This window comes from Anser brachyrhynchus (assembly GCF_964034855.1).
Source record: "Anser brachyrhynchus genome assembly, chromosome: 1".
Lineage (NCBI taxonomy): Eukaryota > Metazoa > Chordata > Aves > Anseriformes > Anatidae > Anser > Anser brachyrhynchus.
In genome coordinates this window covers 157,358,490-157,385,140 of record NC_137694.1, presented here as the reverse complement: position 1 = coordinate 157,385,140, position 26,651 = coordinate 157,358,490, and the positions used below count along the sequence as shown (strand labels likewise).

The following is a 26,651-nucleotide window of genomic DNA, read 5'->3' as shown; positions in this document are numbered from 1 at the left end:
GAACAAAAGGGACTCTTGAAGGCTTTCTGGAGGAGATTGCCTGAGATGCCCTCTGTAAGATAAATATGAGAATCCCACTGGATCTTCTATTCACCTTCCAAGCATTACACACATACCACACCCTTTGGAGAAATCCAGGTAACTTGAAACTTAGGGTGTTCACCAACACGAGAGAAGCCTGCAAAGTTTTCACAAAGCTCCCACCCACTTGAAAAAGGGAACGCCAGATAACTAATGGAAATTGGCATTGAGTATTGGCTACACAAAGTGTGTTAGAGTTTCCTCCCCAATAGCTCTGAACAGTGTTTGTGTGCATCCTGACACAAAATGACATACTGTGTCATGAATTTTTAACTAATATTTTATTAAGCTTATATGCTTTTCATAAATTTTTACTACTTTTTAGCACTCTCCTCTTTAGTACGGTGATTATTATGGCAGTTATTAAAAAAGAAAAATACCAAACTTATTGCTCTTTTAAAAGCAGTACTTTTAATTAAGCAGTCAATGCATGGTCGAAATGGTGTGCCATGCAGTGCATAGTTGGCTTGCACGAGTGAGTAAATGCTGACAGAGAGACTGAGCAGTTCACCAGTCCTAAAAACCCTTTATTGCAGGTACAGCAGTTATTTCACCATGTACCATAGTTAATATTCAGGAAATAAAATTATTAATATTATTTAAATATTTGGCTCCATTTTAGAAATTTTAACTTTGAAACAGAGCCGAACCAGATGCTGGCTTTCTTCAGTGAGCCAAAACCAGCATATGGCTTTCCACATCTGACTGCTCCCCCAACTAGCACTACATATTTTTCCTTTCGAGGAAGGCAAGCCCAAGAGGTAGCATGTTGATCCTCCTTCACTCCCAAGGCAAAGCTCTTTACGATCTCAGCAGCAGTACATTTGTCTTTTCCTGTTTGCTGACTGCTACAAAAGACCCTGAGAAGTTTGTAGGTCAGGCCTCCATACTGCATATTTGTCATGGTGAGCTAATCGTAAGGAGCAGAAGGAACACTTCCCCTTGCTTTCTCCTTTGCACGGAGAGCAAGATGGTGATTTTCCAGATGGAAAGAGGTCTGGCTCATTCCCTCCTTGCTAAGCATGGTTTTGGCTAAGTGGGATTAGAAAACCGCTCTGTGGAAACGGAGGAGCCAAGTTGCTCTCCTTCTCCAGATCCATGGAGGAGAAAGGAAAGGACTGCCACATTCTGGCTCCTCACAGATGCTGCTCTTTCTTCAAAAGGTCTCTGTTTTCAGATATAGAGTCCTGTGAATTGTCTTGAGAACAATGTCTCACCCCAGTTCACAGAGAGGAAAGGTTCCCACCATTTGTCCTTTCACAGCTTAGTGGCACCTGTGCATCTGCATCCGTACAAGAGAACATGCCAAATACCTTCTCTTCGATCATCATGGAGCCTGCTGAGGCAGATTTCAGGTGGGGAAGAGGTGCCAGTTCCCCAGCACATCACCCTTCCAAATGATCACCCCCACAGTGTGGGTGGGTGCACAGGAGAAGAGACCCTGGAAGCTAAAGGGCATCTCTCCATCCTTCCCTGAATGCTCTGTGAAACAGAGAGGGGAAACCAGATCGGGACTGGGGCATTCTTGCTTTTCATCAGACCCCTGGCAAGTAGCAGAGCCCACTGCAACCTCAAGAAGAAATGACTTGGTCTGTAGCAGCAAGCACAGACGCAGTTCTGTCAAATACTATGCCTGGACCTCTGGCCACAGCTTATCCCTTCACCCCAGTTCCATCAGCCACCCATGAGGATTCACACAAGTAGCAGACCTTGGAGGTCAGACCCTTCATTGCTACTTATTGGGAGAGCTACTGTCATTAACAAATAATTTATAACATGGTGCTGTTATCTGCTGTTTGTGCTGCAGCACCGCCAGACCACCCTACTGGAGAATGTAGCCCAGACTTAAGTGATGGTGCACCAAAAAGTTAAGAGGACAATGTATGTCCCAAAGAGCTATAGCCAAGACATAAATAATGAATACTAACATCCAAAAAACCAACCCTTCCCACCACCTCCTCCCTCCCCCTCCCCCAAAAAAAAGAAAAAAAGAAGAAAAGAAAAATAAAAGAAATTGTAGACACTTTGAAGATTCATAATAGTAGACCACAAATCATAGTAAATTCAGAAGTCACAAATATGTTGGTTCTGCACTAAATGAGCTCCACATATGTAAGATTTGGGTTTATGATGGTCCAAGCCCAGGGTCCAGCACTCAGGGCACTGACACAGCTGCGTTATAAGCACCATGTGCTCATTACACATGTTCTCACAGACTTGCTTTTGATTCTGGTGAAAAAAAAATAATTCTTGTTCTTACCCAGATAATCATTTAGGTTTGTTTGTTTGTTTGTTTGTTTGTTTTGAGGTCTTAGGGAAAGGAGTAAGGGATACCTCTGTTGTTTGTATTGCTCTTACCTAAAGGTTCACTGAATATATGGGATCGAGCCTTTAGTTCACAAATGCACATACTTGAACAAAGCCCTATCCAGCGAAGCACTTGCATACTTGCTGAAATTTAAGCATAAGCCTAGTACTCTGTTCACTCCTGGGCCTGATATAGGGGACATCCATTTGGACACACCAGACTATAAGGTCTTAAAGTGGTTGAATTGCAAAAGATATATTTGATCTGGGTCAAGTTCAGGTAGAAGATAGATCAATAGCTGAGGTTTATTATAGATCTTCTTGAACCTCTTGTTTGGCATTGTTTCTAAATAGGAGAGGAGAGGAAATCCAGACTGCCTTAAAGTTGCTCCAGAAAGAATAAATCAGTCTCTCCATCTGTGTAATATTCTTTGCATTTCTGAACCTATCACAGAAAGTGCTTTTTATATATTCGTGCGTGTATGTATAGCTATATATATGTTCCCTGAAATACTTTTTCTTGTTTTGTAGCCAAAGTCAAGTAATTTTCAACCCAGTTATTTATAGCAGATTAATTTAATCATTTTTATTATGAAGTTTTGGAACTGGAAATACAGGTTTAAAGCAACATATACAAATCTAGGCCTTTGTTAAGGTGTCTGTACTATAAATCCTCAGTTTAATTTTGCCAAGGCACCACATTTTCCAGGCAGAAACCTGGGCAACCAAGGCTCAGATAAGGGGAGAATTCTACAACACCCAACAGCATTAATTACTTTATACCACAGAAGCAGCTCAGCCCTAATGATGTGTAGTTAACATTTTTGTCCAAATTACATAAAAAATGAGACAATGATTGCATCTTCTTTTATAGTAGTGAAAAGTTATCATCCTTATTACCAGAATGTCCTGAGAATGCAGTGCTGAGGAGAATCGAGGGTGTGCTCCAGGAGAAGAGGGCTGTTACTTGTGATAGTGCAGAGTTTATAAAGAAGGGGATGAGTTACATTTGGAATACCTATTGGGTGTCTCTCCTCAAAAGACAGATTCCAGAGAAGTTATCGCAGTTGGTTTTATTATTTGCTGTTACTGGTAGTATCCAGAGTGATCTACTACAGCACCAAGCTCTGTATATCCACATAGAGATACATAATCAATGCCCCATGGCATATATCTCCTAAAGAGACAAAGTAAAGGGGCAGTGTGAACAGAAGGCAGAGAAAGAAGTACAGAGAGAGAGCGTAACTCTGAGGCTAAATTAGCAATGAAGATGCTAATTGCCCAAGCGGCAATGGATTTTCCACATCTTCTGAGCCTCAGACCAGTACCTCACACAAAAGACATTCTTGGCTTGTTTCATTTTTCTTTTGAGATCTTTTGGTCATGTTTTGCAGATACACATAAACTGGTTCAGTGACCACTGAACCAGTTGAAAATACTCTAGATGCCACAGCAGAACTTTCCGAACCACACAGGGAAGAAGATACAGCAGCAAGTGGGATGACGGTCCTCCCGTCCATCCCTTCCCCAGGAGAGAGTGTCTCTCAGGCCAACAGAAGCAACCATCAACATCATGTTCATGACCAAACTAATGGTGGCACTGGCACAGTACTGGCCTTATGTATGTCTTCATATAGGCTGCTTCATGTCTGGCTGAAACGGAACTTCAGGTGGATTAAAAAGCTGGTCATCCCAACAGGCCTGATGATCTTTTCTAGAGCAGGACATCGTGTTCCATGCTGGCACTGGGAAGAAGAAGCCTCACATTACAATAGGTAAGGCCCATGTGGACAAAGGAAAATGACTAAAACTATATATTTAAAAGAGGGTTGTGTAGTGCACTGTGCACTGGGGCTAGAGGCCAGCTAAGCAGCCTAGCCAGGAACTAACTCTTCAGAAACTGACACAGACAACACCTACACCTTTGAAAGAATAGGCTCAGAAACCTTCCCTGAAATGAGATAGCGAAAACACAGCAGAAGGTTAGTCTCACATCTTCTGTGGGAAATAAGCATTGTTTAATGAGATACCTCACAGCTCTTGGATTTGTAAGAGCTAGCTACAGAAATGGCCATCCACATAATATTTTACCTGGAATCAGAAATTACAAGAATTGTGGATGCCAGGCATTCAGGTAGGTATTTTTTTTGGAACATCGTAAATGTTGGCTTCAGGCACTGGTAAGGTTTCAAGCTATTTAGTCATTCCAGTGTATTTACTGGTCCCTATTGATAACTCTAAATCAGTGGGTCATATTTTACTCTGGTTTAAAGGCTTTTTTTTTTTCCTTGACAGGTTCTGTTCTGATTTGTTTCAGCAATATCATGTGAATCAGTTTGTTTCACAACTTATTTCCATTAATTCTCATGTTAGCAAAGCTAACCATTCCACAAATCCCAGGATGATCTAGCACCCAAGATACTTATCATGCAGTACAGTAGTTGTATTTAATGCTAAATTACAAATTTTTGTAAGCAGCTGTCCCCTCAGTTCTCACCCACCTTTAGGAGTGTTGGAGGAATACCATTCAGTTCTGCTTTCAAACAATAAAGCCTGTTCTTCTAGGCTCTGCCTTCACTGCAATTTTAGCTGTGTCAGTCAGAATCAAATAGTAGGGAAAGACTGCGGGGGGAAGTATTCGCCAGGACCCACTGCATTAACTGCAATATTTCTTGCTTGTTGTAAGCTGAGCTGTAAACTGAGAGGATCTGTAAATTAATGTCTCATCATTGCCTGTCAAGAAAATGTTGATTTTTCTGAACTTGCTTTACCCTTATATACGCTGATCAGGGTCCACCATTCTCCAGAAAGAGCTATTCTCACTAACATGGCTACCCCTCTAAGGCAGACAGTGTCAGATGCATTTTTCCTTTTTCTCTACTGGACAGACCCTTATGACAGATCGCATTTTAAACTCGTGAACATGTACAATCTCAAGCTGTTTCCTCAATCACACACCCCTCCAGCAGTTCAATGGGCAGCATTTCAAGGGTTTCACTTGCCTCTCCCCACAGCCCAAGCAGAAGTTTGCAAAATCGTTTTGAAAGCATTTTTCTTCTCAACAGATCTAAAGATGCCTGATACTTCAGTAATCTGGTAAATAGCAAATAAAACTCTTGGGCATACTCCCTTGGTACTTCCACTGCTTTGAAAGACAAAGGCAAATTGACTGCCAGATGAGAGTTCTCCAGTACATAAATCCTTGTCTGCAAAGCCACAGAAACTTTGCACAATGCCTTTATCTTTCCTCTCTTTGACTGTGGTGATATAATGGGGACACTGTGTTCAAACAGCTATTTGCTGGAAAAACTGCAAACACTCCAAAAATTAAACCTAGCACAATTGCATTCAGGCTAATGAAAGCCGGGCCCGTTACGGAGGTGACACTCTCCATCTTGGCGGCGAGGGTGCATTATGGGGCCTGTCACTCCCCAGCACTCCTGGCTGCCAATCTCCCGGAGGGAGCAGGGCTCACAAAGCCAGTGCCTTCCCGGCCGGGAAGCTGGCCTGGTGTCACCGAGCCTGTGTCACCAAACGGCGGTGGGTGACGGGTGTATAGGGGACAGGATGAGAGCACAGCGTGCTGCCTGCGCGGGGCTGGCCTCCTGAGCCCTGCTGTCCTGGGGCCTCGGTGGCTGCTCTAAGGCATGTCCTCAGGCAGGGCAGCCAGCTCCATCAAGGTAAGAGATAAACGTGTGCTTTTGTCCGTGTGGTCAGCAAACTGTTATACAGGTACTGAAATTGCCCGGTTCTCCCCACAGAGAGAGAAGCTTTACCTCTGAGAGAGGTAGACCGGAGACACAGACTGCTGGTGTGCAAAATACTTTTTCTAAGAGTCTTATGATCATAACACTACCATTTTCTCCAATATTTACATGAAAAACAGTAAAAGCAAAGCTACCTGCTGCAAGTGCCGTAAAGTTTTAATTTTCCCAGATATTTAAGCGAAATCAGGATTTGCTCCCTTGCTCAACCCTTGACTCGTACAGTGCAAGGTGCCCAGTGTTAGGAGCCAGAGTTTGAGAGGGTACCAACCACAGCACATTGCTGGCCTTCAGCTTGACACTAGGTGATGTGGCAGCAGCTACTTACAGCCACCCTCAGTAGTACGAAACCCCTGAGCTGGAGGAGGGACCACTCTCTCACCTACCAGTTTCAGTGATCTTAAGGTGCTTCAAATTTAGCCCTGCATGAAGTTATTAAGTTTTACATTTTCAGAAGTTCCTCAAAGCTGTTTTAAGAAAGGATGCAGATGCTTAACAACTGAAGGCATGCAGGAAGCCAGCGTGAGACCTGGGGAATGAGCTCAGAGACAGGGAGTTATCAACCATCACGATAGACTGGGTATCACGGAGGGCTTAAGGATGAGGAGGAGCGTGTGTTCAGCGTGGTATGTTAATAACAACCAGCACTTGAGCTCCTCTGTTTCTGATACAGTTTCCCAAGTGAGCTTCCTCCTCCTGCTTTACAAAAAGCCTGGGTCATATGGGGGTGATGCATCTGCCTGACCATTCAAGCATATGGATTTAACAATGCATGTTAGAGACTCCTGGGAGAGCAAGCCCTCAGAGGAGGGTTGTGCATGGCTGTGGGCACATTACACCACCTTTGTGGGTGCAAATGTGAGCACAAAGAGTCGATGCACTGTTGTCTTCCCACAGACAGAGCATGGTCTGCCTCTAGAAAGTCAGCCACCCAGAGTCACAGAGGATTAGGAACCAGCCCACATCTTCAGCTCATGAACTTGTCGACTACCCATGAAATTCGTTCCGAATTGTCTGTGATTCCGGGTAGCTCTCCCAAGACCAACAGCCTTTTTGGATAAACCTTGTAGTGGAGTGTTTAGCATAGCGTTTGGGCCTCTTACATCATCCTAATTCAAAAGCTAAAGAATAGCGAGGCGCCTGCCAACTAGCCAAAATAAAAACAGCAGCAGCAACTCCAGTTACCATTCATTTCCATGTACACCACAGCTATGTGCAGCAGCCCTGCAGCTGCTGCCGCCGGCAGCGCTGCCACCCCGTGCAGGCGGCCGTCAGGTGGTGGGCAGGATGCTTTGCTGGGCCACGGTCCAGGCTGGCGCTGAAGGTAGGACCCAGTGCCACTGCGGTCTCTGGGTCTGCAGGGTCAGATGAACATAAGACAGAGAGTTCTCTGCGTTCCAGCTTCACAACAGGAGCATAATTAAGGCTGTAAAAGCCATTGATTCTTTGATGCCTGGATCCCCACTCATTCACCCATCACAGAGTCTTCCTTCCTCTCCTGCTCAATGGCTGTTGAAGCATTTTTCCAGCCGAGTGACTGTGGTGGGAGTTGGAAGGCAGATCCCACCCAGATTGCCTCCTCATTCAGGGAAAGAGAGATTGTGGAGGTCTGCATCTTGCCCCAGTTCAAATGTAATTATTTAATGGGTTATTTAAATGATTTATGAAGAAGGGATGCATGGAGAGAATGAGAAACCTATGCCATACTTAAATTAAGTTACTGAGTTATCCTTGCTCAAATTTTTAAGTAGGAGGGAAAATTGAATTTGGTCTTCCAGATCCTGAGTGAGTTTAAAATGATAAGCTATAGACTAAAACCACCATGGGCTGTTTGCCTGACTACCTTATAACCCCGTCTTTCTCTTAAGGAAAATGGGGAAATCATCTTCCAACCACCCTGAATATTTTTCTTTAACAGAGTGACTACTTGGTTACTTTTCTTGTAACCAAATATTGTACCTTGGTTTGGAAAAGTTATGAATAACAATATTACCTCCCACATTTACATTAAGAATGAGGAAATATTTGGCTGTCTGGTTTTTCTAAAAAAAATAAAAATAATAAAAAAATTTAGCTTGCTAACATTTTTTCAAGAAGCAAAATCTGATAAAATAAAATTTAATGGAAATGAGCTTTTGTCTCTTCAGAGAGAAGAAATGGCTTTTTCAATAAGCTATATCACAAGCACACAGTAACAATATAACTTAAAATAATTAAGTAAAAGATGTATAATCATAGCAGATAACACTGGCAAATACATTCTTCTATTTGTTTGTAGAGATCCTAGCACAATAGGTGCTCAATATTAATCAGGGGTATCTGAATTCACAACAATAGCAATGTGTAAGAATTGCTATTACAATGACAGCCTGATGCACAAAGAGATAACATCTTACACCAGAAGAAGGCTACTAATCACAACGAAGCAGACAGCAAAAGACATAAGGGTATGCTGGATCCTTCTTCCTTATTAATTGGGAAAAGATGTTCTCTAACACTGCAGACTTATTTCTTTTGCCCCCAAGCATCTTTTTAGCTTTCTAGAAACCTTAACAAGAGGCTATGTATTCATGTGTGAGGGTAGACTTAGTTTCAAGTATTTTAATCGTGGGTTAATTCGCTTCTTCCTGAATTACAGGTGATGGACTTCTTCGTCTCCTAAATTGCAACAGAGGTTAACACAGAAACAGAAAAAAATCTGTGTAGAAGCAGCAGTGCTTTACAAAGCCATATGCTCCAAGGTTCCTCAAACTGTTAATCCTCAAGCATGTAATATGATCTTAGCCCATTTCAAGAGGTAAGTACTTTACAGACATTTCATAACTCTCTATTCATTCTCAGAAATTCAACCTAGTAAGTTTTACAGTCCCTCAGCACCTAGTGAACTTGGAGGGCAGCAGAGCTGTATGAAGAAAAGGACGTTATCCACAAATTGGACAGTATTACATCCAATAGCCACCTTCTTTTGTGGATTTGGACAAAGTGTAAACCATGGTTAGAGAAGAAAGAGAGAAAGAGAGAGAGAAAAAAAAAGAAAGAGAAAGAAAGAAAGAAAGAAAGAAAGAAAGAAAGAAAGAAAGAAAGAAAGAAAGAAAGAAAGAAGAAAGAAAGAAAGAAAGAAAGAAAGAAAGAAAGAAAGAAAGAAAGAAAGAAAGAAAGAAAGAAAGAAAGAAAAAGAAAGAAAGAAAGAAAGAAAGAAAGAAAGAAAGAAAAAGAAAGAAAGAAAGAAAGAAAGAAAGAGAAAGAAAGAAAGAAAGAAAGAAAGAGAAAGAAAGAAAGAAAGAAAGAAAGAAAGAAAGAAAGAAAGAAAGAAAGAAAGAAAGAAAGAAAGAAAGAAGAAAGAAAGGAAGAAAGAAAGAAAGAAAAAGAATCATATTTGGCAGGCAACCTTTCCTGAAAACTGACACATTCGAATGCCAGATTCTCAAAGAAAGCAAGTAAGCAAAGTTGGATGGAGGTGGAATAATCCCATTTAAATTCAGTAAGACAGACCCTTGCTGGGTATAACTTCTCAGAAAAATGGCTCAATACCCATGCATCTATTTTTCTCAAATGCTCCTTCTTACTATTGATTTACTCTTGCCTGCAGATGCTCAAGGCTCTGTTTTTGCTTCTCTTGTTAAGTTCTTGAAGGAAGGGGAAAAATAGCCTGTTTATCTTCCCAGTTATCAGAGCAACTGCCAGGCAATTATCTGTTGGAAGCAGTTAGTCTCATTATGAGTGTGTGAGCTTCTACAATAGTCAACATTTTCCAAAAGAAACATTCATTGTCAGATCACCTTCTAGGTCATCATCGTCGGGCTCAGAGATGGCACCACGTACACGGCAACAAAAGCAAGTCAGCACTTTGCCCAAATGTGCAGCCAGCACTTTTGTCTGAATGAATCTTTCCAGTTCCTTCCTGCAACTCAAAAAAAAGCAGTCATTGTACAGCCAAGGAGAAAAATCGCTGGTGCCTAGCACCTGTGCGATAGCTCCGAGTGCATTATACTTATTCAAGTTTGCAAATAAGGGCTGCTACTGTGATTCCTGAACAAAAGGAGCTATTAAGATAAGTGAGATGCTTGCTCCCTTTCCTGCCAGCTGAGCAGCATCCTCATCCCCGGTACCTCGGGAGCCCCCCTGCCTCCCTCTCGCCCTGACGGCCCCAGACACAGGACGAGCTGCCTGGCAGCCCAGGGTTGGAGTTCATCCTTTCCTCTCTTCCTGATCTCATTAGCATCAGATTCAGACAGGGCTGCTCCATTCAGAGCGCTGGCCTCAGCCTGGTTTGGGGGGTCTCTAATTCCTGTTTCTGGCCACTGTGCAACCAAAGAGAAAGCAGGGGGTGAAATTATCCGACACTGCTCCTTTCTGAGGGAAACAATGACTCCTGGTAGTCAAGAAAAATGCCATCATCTAACGAAGCTCTCATGAAAAGTACGCATTGATATTTTGGTGAAGCTACATACTCAGGAGTTAGTATTTCTCCTCCCTGAACAACTTTATGGGGCATGGCAGACTACAAGGTAAATTGTGTCCATCCCAGGCTTTCTGATTCCTTCCTAACAAGTTGCAAATAGGTAGAAATGGAGAGAAGGATCTTGTGGAGATTATAATCATTTAACATCCAGTCTTTCATAGGGACTGACTTGGTCTTTTCCACACTGGAATGAAAAATCACTCCCAATGATGTTTTAAAGCATCTTTTTTTTTTGATATAAACATATATTATACGTATATTTTCAAAGGGATTTACAAACTTCATGTAGTAACCTCTCTTGAAGATTGGTATGTGATAGCATTTCTCTTTGGAGAAAGAAATGAGGAAACAGACATTTATGAAGGCGTGACTCCCTTTTCTCCCTACCTTTAAATGAAGTCAGCATCTGGCTTGGATATTCTTACATTCTTGTTGTATTTCTAAGATAAGAAAATAAATGATAAAACAGTTATGTGAGTGATATGCAGATCTCCTGCCCAGCAGTGTCTAGTTCCTGGGAAGTACCTGAGCTGACAGCTGGAAAGCCCAGGTTCTGTGCCCAGCAAGTTGTCCAGGTGTTGTGCATGAATTTGTCTTTCCCACCTGTTTGGACTACAGGGCTGCTTGGTAAGGGACCTCCTCTTAGTGTGTACACAGTGACACAATCAACGTAATGAGCCTATGCGACATAATTCTCCGTTACATTGTGCTATATGCTGTTAACTCGTGGTGTTAATACACTTTGTATGCACCATGCACTCTGCTAAGGGACTAAGGTACCACATGGTGTTACATGCAGGACCTAATTTCAGTTTTTATATAGGTAAATGTCACTTAATAAAATCAATGTGCTGACATTCTCATCAGGAGAGATTTCAGGCATGGCAAGTGACTAATATTGCTCAAACACTTGACCTTCTTCCTAAATCAAGAGATTGACTTATTTTTCTTTGTTGCCCAGCCTTTGTTCCCTAAATCAAATGCAATCACCTTTCTTTACCTATGTATGTGTATCAGTCTTTGGCACCTCCTGTAAATTCCCCCGGCTTCTTCATTCCCGCTCATCTTTGAACTGTTAGGATTGGCTTGGGAAAAAACAAAACTCTTGGGACTGGCTTTTGGAAAAGCTTCTATTTCAGTTTCTCAGAGGATCAAGTCACTGGTGAACTGACCATGTCCCTGAGAGGGAGCTTCCAGAAGCAAAATGCATTTGTTCCTTAAAATCGTGCTAACTCTGCTGCTGCCAGTAAAATACCAGCCAAGGCTCTTCTGACTGCCCTTCTCTGTAGAAGAGCTGCATAGAGGCTTCCTGACACCAGAAAAGGAGCTAAAAGAAAGCTGCTGCAGTTTAAAAAGTATACCTCTACAGGTGTAAGTCCCCCTTTCGCAGAGGAGCTGAGCAGCTCCATTCACATCAGCTGTGCATGTGAGTGCCCATGTCCCTGCTGCAGCCCCGCTTTCCTCTCCGCAGCTCCTGTGTATATCAAGGCACAGCTTTTTGCTTTTTAAATAGGCTCCATAAGGAACAAGGTACCTTTCAAGTTTTAAACAGAAAAGCGATCTTCAAAGCAGCCCAGAACCTGCTTCAGGTAGGAATGCGAAGGGATGGAATAAAGAGTGTGGGAGGCATGGTATTATTTTGGAAACAGGGAAATCCCAATTTTATTAACATCTCTGAAGAATCCAAATCTTTTTGCACCTGGGGTTTTCCCAGGTGGGATGGGGAAATACATTTTTCCATTTGGTAAATACCTGAATACAGGGCCAAACTGAAAATTTGAGGTGGAAACAGAATGTTTCCAGTCTGAAAACTACCTACCTATACAATATCTGGGCTTCATTCAGGATTCCTGCACTTCATCACCGTGCAGGCTCAGATTTTGCCTGTTCTTCCCTGCCAAAGTGTCACACTTTTGAGTTACATGACTTGCTAATAATGGTTTATCACTCAATATTAGCTTTCACAAAAACACAATGCCTGGCACCTGGTGAAGACTTCAGTGATACCTAAGAGTCTCCCATGGTTGTGGTGGAGAGCTCTAGGCCTAACATAGGAAATCCTGACTTTGTTGCCCCCTGTGCACCGGAGGTAGGGCAAGTGTGTCTGACTTACTGCCCCAAGGCTGGTGGCCCCTGTGTGGGACGTCACCGAGGCACAGCATCTGGCCTGGGAGCTTGCTCTCTCCCCCAGGTGTTGCCACCGAGGGCCCTGGTTCTCAGCTGAGCTGCTGCTTCCCAGTGCGCAAAGAGGCCCCAAGCAAAAGTGACTCTCTGTGTTCATCATACATCGTAATGGAGCGCCCTACAGCCCCGCTTGCCTCTCAGAAGAGGGAACAGGCCAAATTACCTAACGTGCCTCACAACCTGGGGTAGCCCTGGCTGGTCCTCCACGTAGCAGTAAATTAAATCAGAAATTCAAGGGCAAGGAGTAGGGACTTCCAAGAACAAAGCTTTTTATTTTTAGGAGTCACTTTAGATGTCACCTCATGCTTGCAGCCCATGCCTGCAGCACAGCCACCATGCATTCACAGTGCTAGGTAAATGAAATAAAGCAATAATAACAAATAGATGCATTTCAATTACTAAAATGTTCCCATGCACCAGGCCACAAGCTTAAAAACTCCATCTGTTTATTTAATTGCAGTTTACCAGGATCATGGTAATTAGAGATAAAACAGATCTGTTAGATTATCCAGTTTACTTTACTGCAAGAGCGGTAACTTAATAAGACATATTAACATATTAAATTCATCCTGCCCTAGATCTCAGCCAAAATGCAGAAGAGATAAGATATGTTAGTGCAGTTTGCCTTCATAATAAAATGGTTGATAACTGCTCTCTTTTGGCTCTCAGTGCTCCTGTGAGTCATGTTCAGAAAAAGCTTTTTTTGTCCTTGTTTTACCTGTAATCTGAGCTTTGCCACGCTGTTCGGAGCACCTCCTGACCATATTGCTCTGGATGTAATTAACTACGGCACAGGAGTTGGGTTCCCGATGCAAATAATCTCCCAGAAAGTTACCCTGGGTCGAACTCATGTTTCCCAGAGCACTTGCAAGAGGATTTCTCTCTGAGCTACAGGTTGCAGCTGGGCTGTCTCTCGCTGTGTGCTGCTAAGTGCTTAGACTGGCACTTTATTATCAGAATAGAACAAATCTAGGCTAATGTGTGTAGTATAAAGAGTCCCAGGGAGCCAGGGCTCCTCATTCTCCAACCATTCTTTCCAGTTTTTCTGCTGTTGCACTCCGGATAATTGCAGTTTAATTGGGTGACATGAAATGAAAACTGTGTCCACATTATCCAGGATTATCTCTTTTTCCTGAAGCCTGCCACCAATTGAAAGGAGCCCATTTATCAGTCCAAAGAGCTGTGCTCAGTTGCTTTTACGAGCTGGGAAGAGTGTGAGAACAGGCTGGAAATGGGAGAAAAGGACTTGACAGCTAAGAAAAATTATTTCAGTTGTTTATCACGAGGAAAGTTTATCTGATTCTTTACAAAATGATATGGAGGCTCAGAGTGTCAAGCCATGAGTAATGAACATTGACCAAGTTTGCTTCCTCAACTTGATGTGCTCAAACACTGCCTCCCTTTTGTGTGGGCACAGATCAACTTTAAAAGCTTCTTTCAGGCAGCATGAATGCACTTCATTTTACCAAAAAGAACTTTGTATTGATAGCTAGGAAAAAGGAAGGTTGTTTAAAAAGGAAGGGTAGACAATCAGGACAAAATGAAGAGCTTTCAGTTTCCATTATGAGCATGTCGCTCTATTCTTCTCAGCTGTTTATACATTCCCAGCACAATAATGCCTCTTTGCAGTAATATGTTTCCCCTTTTACACTATTCATATTGAAAAAAAGCCCTCACATCATGACCACAGTAATAAATACTATAGAAATGTGGGTATAATGTCAATTTGCATTCTGTGAGAAGATCAAGGTAAACCTAAAGGCCAAAAGAATATTCCACTAATGCTCATTCATCATTCTACAGTTCCAGGTAACAGAAGGACCTTGTCACTACACCGCACACCCTTTCAATTGCTAGTGCATCTGTGTGAATATTTTAGCCTAATGCACTGATTGTTAAATAGAAAGAGCAGTCTTTGAAATTGTCTACTGCACTCAAATCCCTAGCTGCACAAGGTCTGGGCAGGAGTGGTTTCTATTCAGAAGGAAATAGAAGGCTTTAGTTCGGTAAGCACAGTGTGTGTGAAAGAGACTGAGGATATTAGGAGTTATTAAATTAAAGTTTTCAAAGAAAAAAGCTCGCAATCTATAAATGGCTACTGTAAATATACTGTACATACCTCACATAGATGAATGAAACCACAGTAGTTGTCCAGGCACTTCTGATCATAAATCTTGCCGAGAGAAGGAATCTGAATATATACATACTAATAAATTTCCCTTTTCCATCACTTATGCCTCCTTAGATCATTGGTGAGCCACATTAATTACCACTTAGAGCACACCTCTACACAGAGGCACTCTCGCAAGCATGCTCACGAAGGCAGAGCAGAGCAGCCTGTCCATCCCCTGGCTTGCACCCTGGGCCAGATCCTGCTCTTTCTCCTTATTGACAAGACGTTAATGTCGAAGCTGATCCTGAGCCTGTGGACGGCAAATGGAGAGACCTTCCATCATCTGAGTGGCCCTGGGACCAGCCCCCTCCATGTGTCTGTGCACTGGGAGTCCTTCAAGAAACATAGAGAATACTCGGAGCTTGCACTTCCACTTTTTAATACTTAATTAACTTACATGTCATGCTTTGGGGCTTAAGCCAATCTCTAAGTATTAAAGACAGGAATGAGACTTAATGCAAGGGACTTTATTCTGTATTTGCCCACGGGGAATTTGTACACATCCTTGGTGTTTTGAGTGCTTGCTGCTGTGAGAGGTTTGCTGCTGGATGGGTAAAGCTCAGGGAAAGTCTGGGTTGACAGCCTTGGTTTGCCTGTAGGGTGCTGAGTGATGGTAAGTGATGTCAGCGTTTGGAAAGGCAGAATAAAAATATTTTAAAATGTCAGAGATGTGGGTTTTTAATACTCAAAAACAGTGGCGAGATACCACCTAACCTTAGTGTAGTCAACAGCACCTAACACCTGGGCCTGAGTGGTGACTATACATATGAAGGAAGACAAACTACTCCGTATCCAGCCATAGTCCATCTAAACTCCTCTGTCCCAGCTTTGGTGGAAATGGAAGCTATAGAAAGCATAATCCATTCCACCTTTCTAGAGGTTAGCTGTGGAGGCAAGCCATGAAGGAGCTGGAATTTCATAAAGTATATGCAGGTGCTCAGGTATTTACTAATCAATTGTCACAGAGCAAACATTTTCACAATTAGAAACATGAAATGCGTACTCACGGGAGGATGTATTTTTAATGTTTATGGATTTCAGTTTGAGAATTTGTGGCAAGTAGAATCCATTTCTGTACTTTATCATGCAAATTTACCAAAAACCATATATCTTCTAAATATTAATTGGGGGGGGGGGGTTGGAGGGGGTGGGTGTGTGCACACTAGGAAGCCAAATAATTCACTTTACATTACAGCACATAGCCAAATACAGGGAGATGAAAGTTGTCTTTATCCATTGAAAATGAACACCTCCCCAGCTGGGAAGAGTGGGAAATGTTTATCAAAGCCTGATATTGTGTGTCTCCCAGACAGCATTCTCTTTTTGTGTACAGCAGATTATAAGTTGCTCCCTCCTCCTGGTGTGTGGCCGACTACTTTTTTTAAAGATCTGCAGGAGTTGCCTGCCACTCAAAGCTGTATTATAATTTATCTTCTCTTTACTGATCCATATTTTCTGTACTTGGGAATCATGGAGGTCAGAGCAATAGTATCCCAGCCCCTGACTCACAGCAAATTTGTTCTAAGCCGCAAGGAATTGGAAAGGGAAAGCTGAAGCCAACAGGGAAAACAAGGTACAATAGTATCATTAGTACATTGTACCTAATGGGCCAGAGAGGGTTTGAGGCAGCTCCAAGTCATAACTTCTGGTTTCTTCCCTCATCTTTGCACCTGCCAGTGCATGCATGGCATGGCTGTGGAAATACCATCAGAAGCAGGTCACTACCTTTTACAGCTGACAGGTGGGAAGGGATGCTCAGCTGACTCCCGTGTACAAGACACAAGTGACAGATGCTGCAGCAACAGGAGAGAACACCAGGAGGTCTGGGACTGTGGGCCAGGAGCCTGCATGGTGCTTTTATACATGTAGTATATAAAGCCTAATGATGGTTGTGAGTGGTGATGTAAATAAGATGATTGCACTGCTGTGATGGACTTTTGTCATGGTTTTTTTTTTCCTCTCTCTTTTTTTTTTTTATTTCTGGTCAAGGTGTGCAGCCTGTTATATAACCAGCAATGAGAAATTTACTTTGCTTTTTATATATGTTTCACTAAGAGCCAGGCCAGGTATATGCCACTGTTATTTTTTTCCTGTTTTCAATAGAAATAAGTTATGTCAGGAAAATTTTACAGCTATGAAGTGGAGCGTGAATAAGTCAGTAATGCCCAAATTAAAGGTGACCTGCAGCTATTTGTAAATATGCTCTAACACATTCCTTTATGCTGATTATTCGTTGAGGAAATTCCATTTCATTTGATACACGCCACCTTAACTGAAAACTAGGTTGGCCCATTCACTCCACTTCTCTTTGATAAGATATCATCCGAGATGAAGGGAAAACAATTCTGGTATTATGAAGGACAGGCAGCAGGATAATCTTACTGAGACATCTATTTCAGCTTTGTGAATGGCAGCATTAGATTTTGCTAGCCCAAGCTACATCTTTTCGTCAGAATTTCCCTAACTTCCTATTTTACTGAGGTTAGCAATCCTTAAAATCATAAAAATCTTTTTTACACGTTTCCACATCTTGACAAAATCTGGCTATTTTTTCAAATGTATTTATGTAAGGGTCTTTGACATCATAATTTACAGAGCTCGGGAGACTGCAGTAGTACCCAGGACAGCCCCACCAACATACACGAGTGAAAGGTAAGTGGTTTGTTGTGCTGCCAGCCCATATCTTTGTAGATAAATAAACATGTGCCTCAATATAGCAAAAGATATAAGCATGCTTCACCCAGTCTATAATTTTGAATGACTAATGTCTGTAAGATGTGTTTTATTATGAAGGGCAGTTGCACTACCCTCTGCTTTGCTGAGCTGTCTGTACTTTTAGGTGGATGATCTTTCTATTTTCATGCAACATGCTGCTATTGAGAAGCAGATAAAAAACAAAATTTACCTCTTTGCATAATGTATTTCTGTAGCTTTGCTGTGACTGGGTCTCACGTCCATGGCCTGTCCATATGTATATTGAGGATTTTCAAAGGAGTTTTAAGGGTCACTTACTAAGGAGGTGTGAAATGATGCTCCTGAACCTCAGAAAAGATATACTGTTCTTCTGATTTTCACTTACATGAAGGGCTGCCTCTGTTTTTTAATAATTAATAAGCTGTGTCAAAAGTGTGGAGTGAGGAAAATACAGTAAGTGCAAAACAGTTATCTATAGCATTTACAGATCTTTAATAAGACACCATCTTTCCTTGTAAGTTATCCCGAAATTCATAAGGTGTAAAGCAGGGTACTCTTCATTTTCAGAAACATTAGCTGACACCACAGCAAGCGTGACATGTTTCATAACATGTCTTGGCTGCCTTCATTGCTGGTTCTTCACTAGACTGCATGCAAACTCTCTTCAGCTGAACCGTGGGTGCTTCATGAGACCTGGCGATGAGTCAGAATAGCAAAAAAAAAGGGGGGGGGGGATTTCTACAGGAGCCAGGCTTGTAAATCCCACTTTTGTGGGAGAACCTCATACAGTAAAGGCTTGCAGACGATTCAAGCTGCAAGCTTTCTAGACCTTTAGGGTGGCTGCAGATTCTAATTCCAAGTCACCTATTTGCAGTGTTGAACAAACCAAGGTATTTCCAGCAGTGGGAAAAAAAAAAAAAAAAAAAACTATCTGTACCACGTACAGGACTTTGGTAAGACCTCATTTTGGTATGTACAGTTTTAGGCATAATGTTCATGAAAAATCAATATCACGCAATCAGAGAATTATTAGTAGGAAAAGTGTTTCTTTTCCCATATAAGGATCTAGAAGAGACTGGCTTCATTAGCTCATTACAATAAGATGCGATTGATCTCTGTTGTTGATGTTTACCCCTCTGACATATTTACAGAGCAGAGTTACTTCACCTAACGGGAATGTTGGCAAAAGAACAAATAGATATAAGCTGGCCACAGTAAACTTTGCCTGGAAAAGGGGGTTCTCTGCTCTCAGAAGGCAGAGAGTTTGGATCAGTATTTTATTTGGAAGAAGGTAGGCAAAAATACTAGCAGCACTTGAGATGGACTCTCCGAGTCTATTCAGCAGCTTAAGTGGCATGTGAGCAGATGACTGAAATGAATGACATGTCCCTATCTGCCCTATATTTCTGTATTTTTTATCACCTTCCTTATTCTTTTTTTCCCTTTTTAAAGTCATTCTTTTTGTCACTCTTGCTTGTTAGGAGGTAGGTAATTTAGAAGACAAACAAGGAAATGCTGATGGATGCTACATAGCATTGTCAGTGCCCAAGGATTTGAGTATGCCTCCAGCATTGTTCTGCACTAAGCCATGGCATCGTGAATATCTAGACACTGAATCTGACCAGTGAAAGGTACTTTGGATACTGCTTTTTTCTGTCACTTGTGATGGGACAGAGCACGTCTGTGACGTGAGAGGTCAAGAAGTTTCCTGCCTATCTAGATTCAGTCAGCTGTCTTCATCGCAGGCAGTGACAGGTCAAGACAACTGAGGCATCACCTGACCTTATTTGACAGAAGAGATAAAATAATGAAGTTGCCACTTAACATTTATACTCTAGGCACCTATCAAATAAGAATTGCACAGGAATCAACAATCCTGTAACAAATAGCCCCACAGACTGCAAATCTTACTGTATCTCATTTATGTGTACATGCTGGAGTTGTCATACTTGCTTCAAACCATGAAATTCATAAATCAGGATTTGAAAAGGCATACATTAGAGTTGGTTTCAGATAACAATATTATGAGATAGAGATGAAAGGGAACAGGTTGGCCAAACATCAATCCAATCCCAAACTCCTCTCTGTTTTTCTCCAAAAAAAAATGAACACATTTATCCTTTTTCATCCAATTTCACATTTTTAAAGAAGATTTGAAGACAATCACCTACAGAATTCTACACATCGAAGGTACCCCTGCTTGATACCTTCATGTCAACTAACTTAGTTCTCTAAAGTGAAAATCAGCTGAGATCCCAGACCTCCAAATTTAAAAGGCTACAATGTTGATGGTTAGCTGGGTGTTTCAGGTTTCCATTGGGGTCAATGGAGATCGTGACAGAGATGTCACTGCATAGACAGAAATGTCTGATGTCCTTTGAGCCTGCCGTAAGGTATTAAAGATATTGTCATAGTACTGCTACATACAACCAGGATTACTGGATACTGGAAGGGGCAGCTGGATGGAGGCTACTCGTATCGCACAAGTGTAGGCAGCTGAATCCCACCCCTAGTCAGTACAGTCAACAGTGTCTACGAGATTATTTGTCGCATTGCAGAGATGTCATGGTGAAAGATGCCTTACATTTCCATGGGTTCAGCCACCACTAAGGATGCAAGTGCTTTCTTCTCTTTTCTGTCCCCTGCACTTCCCCGTTCCACTGAAACACTACAATATATTGCTGCACAACAGCTCACAGTTTACACTATCAAACCCCACTTGTAATCTTTTTTTTTTTTTCCCACTGCACCACTTGCTGCATTTCTGTTGAAAACACCCTACCCTGTTTCTTTGTTAGACTCAGAGCCATGGAGACATCTTTCACTTTTCCCTCTCGGCCTCTTGCCATACCCAGGCTGTCTTCATGTTCAATTGTTTCTTTTATACTGTCCATTTAAGATTCATTCTGATAATAAAAGCATTCATCCACACTTTCAAAATCTCATAATTTCTGCATTCTTCTTTGAAACCTACTTTATACCCCTCCAGTTCTACCCTGGCACTATCACTGTTAAAAAATAAAAAAATAAAAAGCCCTCCTGGGACAGATGTCCTCATGACCTTCGAGAAGTCTTTTTCCTCTGAACCCAGCTTCTAACAAAAGAGCATGGAAGTTTTTCGTGCTCACCTTCCTGTATCTCAGGCTTTTTTCCCTGCCAAATTCCTCTTAATTCCCTTCATTACAGCAGCACCAACCTTGCTAGTCCCTTTGTGCCTTCCACACACATCCCTGTGTCCCTTAGCAGACTATGGAAGGGCTTTCCATCCTCTTCTCTGCTAAGTGTGTCCTGAAAATCCATTCTTACGAAAGACCTGCAAACATTATGTCAAACTGAAAACTTTCTCTGCCCTTGTGTCACGTCCTGGGTGTTGATGGAGAAGATTAACCACTTGCCGTGCACAAGGCTGCAGTGTCCATTCAGAATGAGAGCTCCAATTGTAAAACGGATTTAAATTGAGGCAGTAGAGCCATAGAATGGAGAGATCTAACTCATATTAAACCTATGAAGTGCTTCACATTTTGAAATCTGCTGCAAGACAGTCTCCCGCTGGGTAGTACAAGGGGTGGCACTGGCTTGTTACCGCCTGCCTTAGTGCCCAGGGGTCACCCCTTTCTTGGGATGCGTATGATGCTCTACATCATGGAGCTGTCTCATTGTTCATATGGGGGAAAGATGCAATGTAAAGATGGCAGTTATTGAAACCATACTGAGATCACATTAAATACCATTTACTGCTGGATGTACATGGGAGTCTTTACGGGGTTGCAGCGATGTCTCTGTGCAACAGGTTAGAGGTCAGACAACGTGCATTCATGCTATTGAGAAATTTGCTGCTGATATTTGTAATAACTACCTGGCTTTAACAGCAGTTTCTTAGCTTGTCAGCTTGTCAAGACAGGGATTGCATTAGTCTCCATAAACTCATCTAGATGAAGCCAAACAATGCATTTTTTTAGAAGTGTTAGGGCAAAATGATTTAGCTCACATTTAAAAGCTCAAGCTGGGGCTGGGCGAGTAATAATTTAGCATTGCAGCTTGTACAAATGAATCCGGTGCTCCACCTCTTCTTCTTTTTATTATTTACGGCAGTACCACCTGTCTTTCACTCCGGGCTCGTTAACACTGTGTCATCCGGGAAGCGCCTCCAGATTGCTAACTCACGCCTGGGAACATCCGCAGAACAGGCTGTTCCCAGCCCCTGCTCCCCAGTTTTGTGCTGCACGTGCTGGGACAGGACCTCGGCAGGGCAGGAGAGTAGTTAGGTAGCGCAAGCGTCCGTAAGCCTACACTTTGTGCCTTTTCATCTGCCTCAGCTATGGAGGCTTTCCTATACTCCGAAGCATAGCTGATGGTGACTGTTTCTCTTGAGCTTACAGCATGGAAATCCACAGTGCTACACACAGCTCACTTAAGCCTCTGCTTGGGCAGAGACCCTCAGATGCTTGCCAGCATGCATTTGGGCTAACACATTTCAAGGGAGGAAAGGGTGGGCTGCAAAGCCTCCATGCCCTGCACGAGGGTCCCTTAGTTAGGCAGCAGATATCTGTGGGGTTATCTTGGAAAAGAAAGGGAACGGGAACTTCCCTGTTGTGAGCATCACCTCACCTTTCATAAAACTATTCTCCTGCTTTTTAAGAAATGGCTCATTTTTTCATATCCGATAGCTATTCCAGAACTTCATGACTCTCAAAATCCTTTGAGTTTTAGCTGAAACTTAGAAAGTATCTGCTCAACCTTATTTATGTTTGTGCTAACATTGTCCTTTAAATCGCTCTCCTCCTGCCCTGTTCTTTTCTCCCTTGATGTATTTACAGACAGCAGTCACATCTCAGCTCTGTGTTGTTGGGCTGAGCCAGACCAGCACTTTTAGTCTCTTCATTTAAAAGAGGATCTCCATTTTCCCAGCCATCAGGGAGCTCTCTGCATGCCTTCCTCCCCTCTCTCGGTCCCCTGCCCACAGCCCACAGGACCAGCTGCACCACTGCCTGTGTGGCAGCGATGGCTGCAGCATCATGGGCACTTTTGCCCCGATTTGGCACCTCTCTCCTCACTCTCTGACAGTTCTGGCTCTAGTCTTTCCCTGGATTTACTGGCAATGCCTTGACTGTTGCCTTTGAGATCTTTTCTGTGGGCTGAAACCAGCCAGTTGACCAGCTAACATAAACAAGTCCTTCTACTCCTCACTTATTTCCAAATGGAAATCTCCAAGCTGACAGCAGAAATTCTTGTGAGAAATCCCCCGGCTCCTGCTTTTGCATTTCTTACTGCATTTTTCATCAGGTTTCTGTTGGCCAAGCCATCCTTTTTTTTTGTTTGTTTGTTTGTTTGTTTTTGTTTGTTTTCTCCTCGGGATATCCCAGTCATTCTGTGCATTGATGATGTTGTCTAATGAGGCCAACAATTAGCTTCTGATGACGTTGAGCTAATGTCATTTCTACAGTAAGTGATTTCATTCAAGATTAATTTTGCTTGCATTTTGCACTGCTGGGTGCATGTAGCAGCCTGGGCTCACCCTAGGAAGGTCAGGAAGAAGCACATCAGCCTTCCTTGAAGGCCCACCTGAACCCCCAGGGCAGGTGTTTTCTCTTTCTTTAGGTCCTGGAGTCCACAGAGCTGGAAAGCTCAGTCCTAGAATTAGAGAAAGCACAGCAAAAGCAAAATGACTTTTCCAGGGCCACCCGTGCAGCGCTGCTTTTTCCATGGGAGGGTAGGAGGGGGTCTAGTCTGTAAAGCTATGAGCAGATGCAGAGGACCAGATTCTCTGGGTTAGTGGTGGATCATAAAGCAGATTTTAAATCTCTTGATGATTCCCTTGGATTTTACAGTGAGGCTGAACCTCTGCAGATCCCTCTGCAGCTAAGCTATATCAGGCTGCAACTCCAGATACTTTATGAGCAGCTGATAACCACCCATCAACCCGCCCTTGAACTCAACCAAGGGTAGCAATAATGAAGGCATCTGATACAAAACTACTCCTTTATGTGAGACGAGTGACACAGAGGGACTGCAGCAAGAATGGGGGCCTGGCCTACAGCATTTGAGTTCTTAGTGGCTGGGACTGTGCCACCACCCTGGGCTAGATTGCTTTAATTTTTGTCATGGCATCAGGCTCATCAACCAAGGCCATTTGTAGCTGTAGGTGTCCAAAATGTTGCCCATGAGAAGGAAGGACAACTGTTAAAATACAACCAGTGGCCTCTTCAGTCAAAATGACTGACCTCAATGCATGCAAGATGCAAAGAGTTCATTTCCAATATATGTGATGTGCATTTTAATTATATTTCTAAAACTTTGGTCTTTTGGGTTAAAATCTTGGCTTGGCAGTGCCCACCTCCTGTTTTCACATCGCATTTGGTCTGCCAAATTAGGTCTGGGGTGCCTGACAGGCACAGCTTCAGAGGGGACTGATTTTTGGACGACAGAAGACTAGCACCTTCCCAGACCTATCCTGCATCTCCTCAGCCTCCAGCCATACCTGCAAACCTTCCCGGGACATTTGTCATCACATATCCTAGGCATTTAAATTTACCTCACCGTATGCTCCGCTGCAAACACGGGGCAGCCTCCCATTAGTTTGGAAACAACAGAGGCTGCGGCGAGACAACGCCTGTGGACTAATGACCGCCAGCGTACAAATAACCTCTCTGTTAAACACGCAACTCAAAATACACACTTCCGCACTCTCCGCAGCTGAGGAAACAAGAAGCCATCACCTTGCTTGAAATCATTCACAGGCTGTCCCCCTTGCTGGCCGTGGGAGCGCTGTGATGGAAGAGGCAGTCCCGCTCCACCCCGCTGGCACGCAGGCTTTCCAGACCCCCCTCGGAAGTGTAGGTACAAATTAAAGACACGCTTTTCCTTGGCTGCAGCCAGGCCCTAGGGATTGCTGCTAGCACTGCAAAACCTCTTCTGCGAGCCTAAATAAATAAAGATAAAAGACAGGGGGAATGTCCATGGGAGTAGGATGTGGGGAGATAGCTGGTACAATGGGGAGATACACAGCATGGAAATTTAGCACGGCAGCCTCAATTTCTGTGCTGCTTTGAGAACAAGGTTTTTTCCGTAATAAGTGACAAACATAAAAAATGGGCGTTCTCAAGGGTGGCCTACACTCCCCCTTTCCCACTAAAACAAAGAATAGTTTGCCAAGATAAGTGACAATTACTGAGATCCTTTTTGAGACCTATTCCTACCAAAACTGAAGTCCCATTTTCCCCAAGAGACAGCTGCAGGCCCAGATGCTTGGACTTCCACCTCCTGTCCCCATGCAGATGTACAAGTTCCTACGGATATCAGGCAGCTCCCAGCATGACTGTTTTCAAGGCCAGTCTAAACTCCCCATTGATATTAACTCACAACCGCTCATGCATCACATTAAACAAACAAACAAACAAACAAACAAACAACTATGAGTGCACCCCTCAGCCTTGCTTTTCAGATGCATTTCTTTCCACCAGACAAGTTGTGCATTGCTGCTGCACACCCACTCTGTGAGGCTCCAGCAGTCTGGGTGTCACGGTGTCAAGGCTGTGCTTGCAGCCTCACTTTCCCTCCTGCTACGAATGCAAGAGCCACTCATTGTAATTTCTTTTCAACATTGCACAGGGATAGGAGGAAAGTTGCTTCATTTGTGAAACACTAAGCAACGTGATTGCATGTCAGGGCCATCATCATGCTTCTCCTCAACTTACTAAAAGGAGCTGTCCTGAGGAAACAAGTGCTCAGTGCAGCATCTCTGCATCCCTGCATGGTATGCTCCCCTCACTGCAGGTCTGCAGCTCTGCCCAAAGGAAAGTGAATTATTGCCATAACACCAAGGAAAAGTGTTCTTGGGATCCTTCAATTGCTTCATGGAAAAAGGCTTTTGTGTTCTATTTGTTTCTATCTGTATTTCTGTGATCTTCAGCAAACAAGTTGGAAAGTAAAGCCCAAGCCTCCTGTTTGCAGGGTAGCTGGCTAATCTGATGCTCTGCAGCAGGTGGAAGGACTGGACTTCTTTTTGGTGGGACTGGGATAAAACTGACTTTGCGTAAGAGACACATCAAGACCCAATTTTCTCTCCTACCAATAGCGCAATAAAATTAAAGGAATACAAATAAACCCATAATTCAGCACGCTGCCTTGCAGATGTTAATTTCCTCCACACTTGTTGTAAAGGAAGCTTAAAAATGCTCGAGTTAAATGGATATTTCTGGCATGACTTAATTCTAATCTTTCAGGTATCACAAAAACAGCCAAAAGATACATCTGTCAGAGAAATCTGCACGTGGCCTCTTTCAGGCTGGAGCCTGCAAGCCGTGCTGGGACAAATGTGGCGCTGCCTCACCAGGACTTCTGCAGGGGAGCGGAGCGGGGAGGAGCTGCTGACGGCTACCAGATGGGCATGTGGGTACCGGGCAGCAAAGGGCTGCACGGCGTATTTGGGGATTGCTGGATGGTGCCTGCACGCCTGGAGCTGGTGCATATTTCAAACCAGTTCAGGAATCTTTTTCCAAAAGCCATTTTGATCACGTACTCCCCCTGCTACCAGTCGAGGATACAGAGTGTGTGCATGGGGTGATCCATGAATCCGTAGTCTCTAAAGGGTTACAGCGAAAAATGTCTGTAGAAAATCAGCTTTAAAATGTTATACAACAAAACATGTTATTGCTGGTAGTTGAGTCAGGCTTGATAATGCATTTCAGGCTAAAATATTTCTTTGATTGTCACAGAAATATGTGGAGAGCCAAGTGTTTGCTTTCAGTGTTCAGAATATATTTGGTTGCATTTCATTACCAGAGGCTAATTGTCTGAGAAACAGTTTTCACATCCAGAAGTCCTGATGCGGTGCAAAAAAAAAAAAAAAAAAAGGGACTACTGGGAACCAAGAAGCCTTATGTTGCCGATTACTTAAAAGTGAAAGGATTAGTAGTGGCAGAGCGTATTTAGGCACTTTTTGAAAGAAATGCAGGTTAGTTGTCGGATTGATGTGGGTGCCCAGAAA

At 43.0% G+C, this 26,651-nt stretch overlaps 1 long non-coding RNA gene across 2 annotated transcripts; it reads right to left on the bottom strand.

Annotated features, from left to right (window-relative positions):
* Positions 1-2,054: 2,054 nt before the first annotated feature.
* Positions 2,055-16,092, bottom strand: LOC308200416. 2 transcript variants are annotated; one of them, XR_013955611.1, is made up of 4 exons: positions 14,918-16,092; positions 11,218-11,293; positions 11,002-11,054; positions 4,891-10,053 (listed from the first exon to the last, which is right to left on the bottom strand). It is a non-coding gene; the product is annotated as an uncharacterized lncRNA (long non-coding RNA). The 2 variants fall into 2 exon arrangements; XR_013955612.1 differs by adding an exon at positions 2,055-4,133 and having other exon boundaries at positions 9,932-10,053; positions 11,002-16,089.
* Between the last annotated feature and the right edge of the window lie 10,559 nt (positions 16,093-26,651).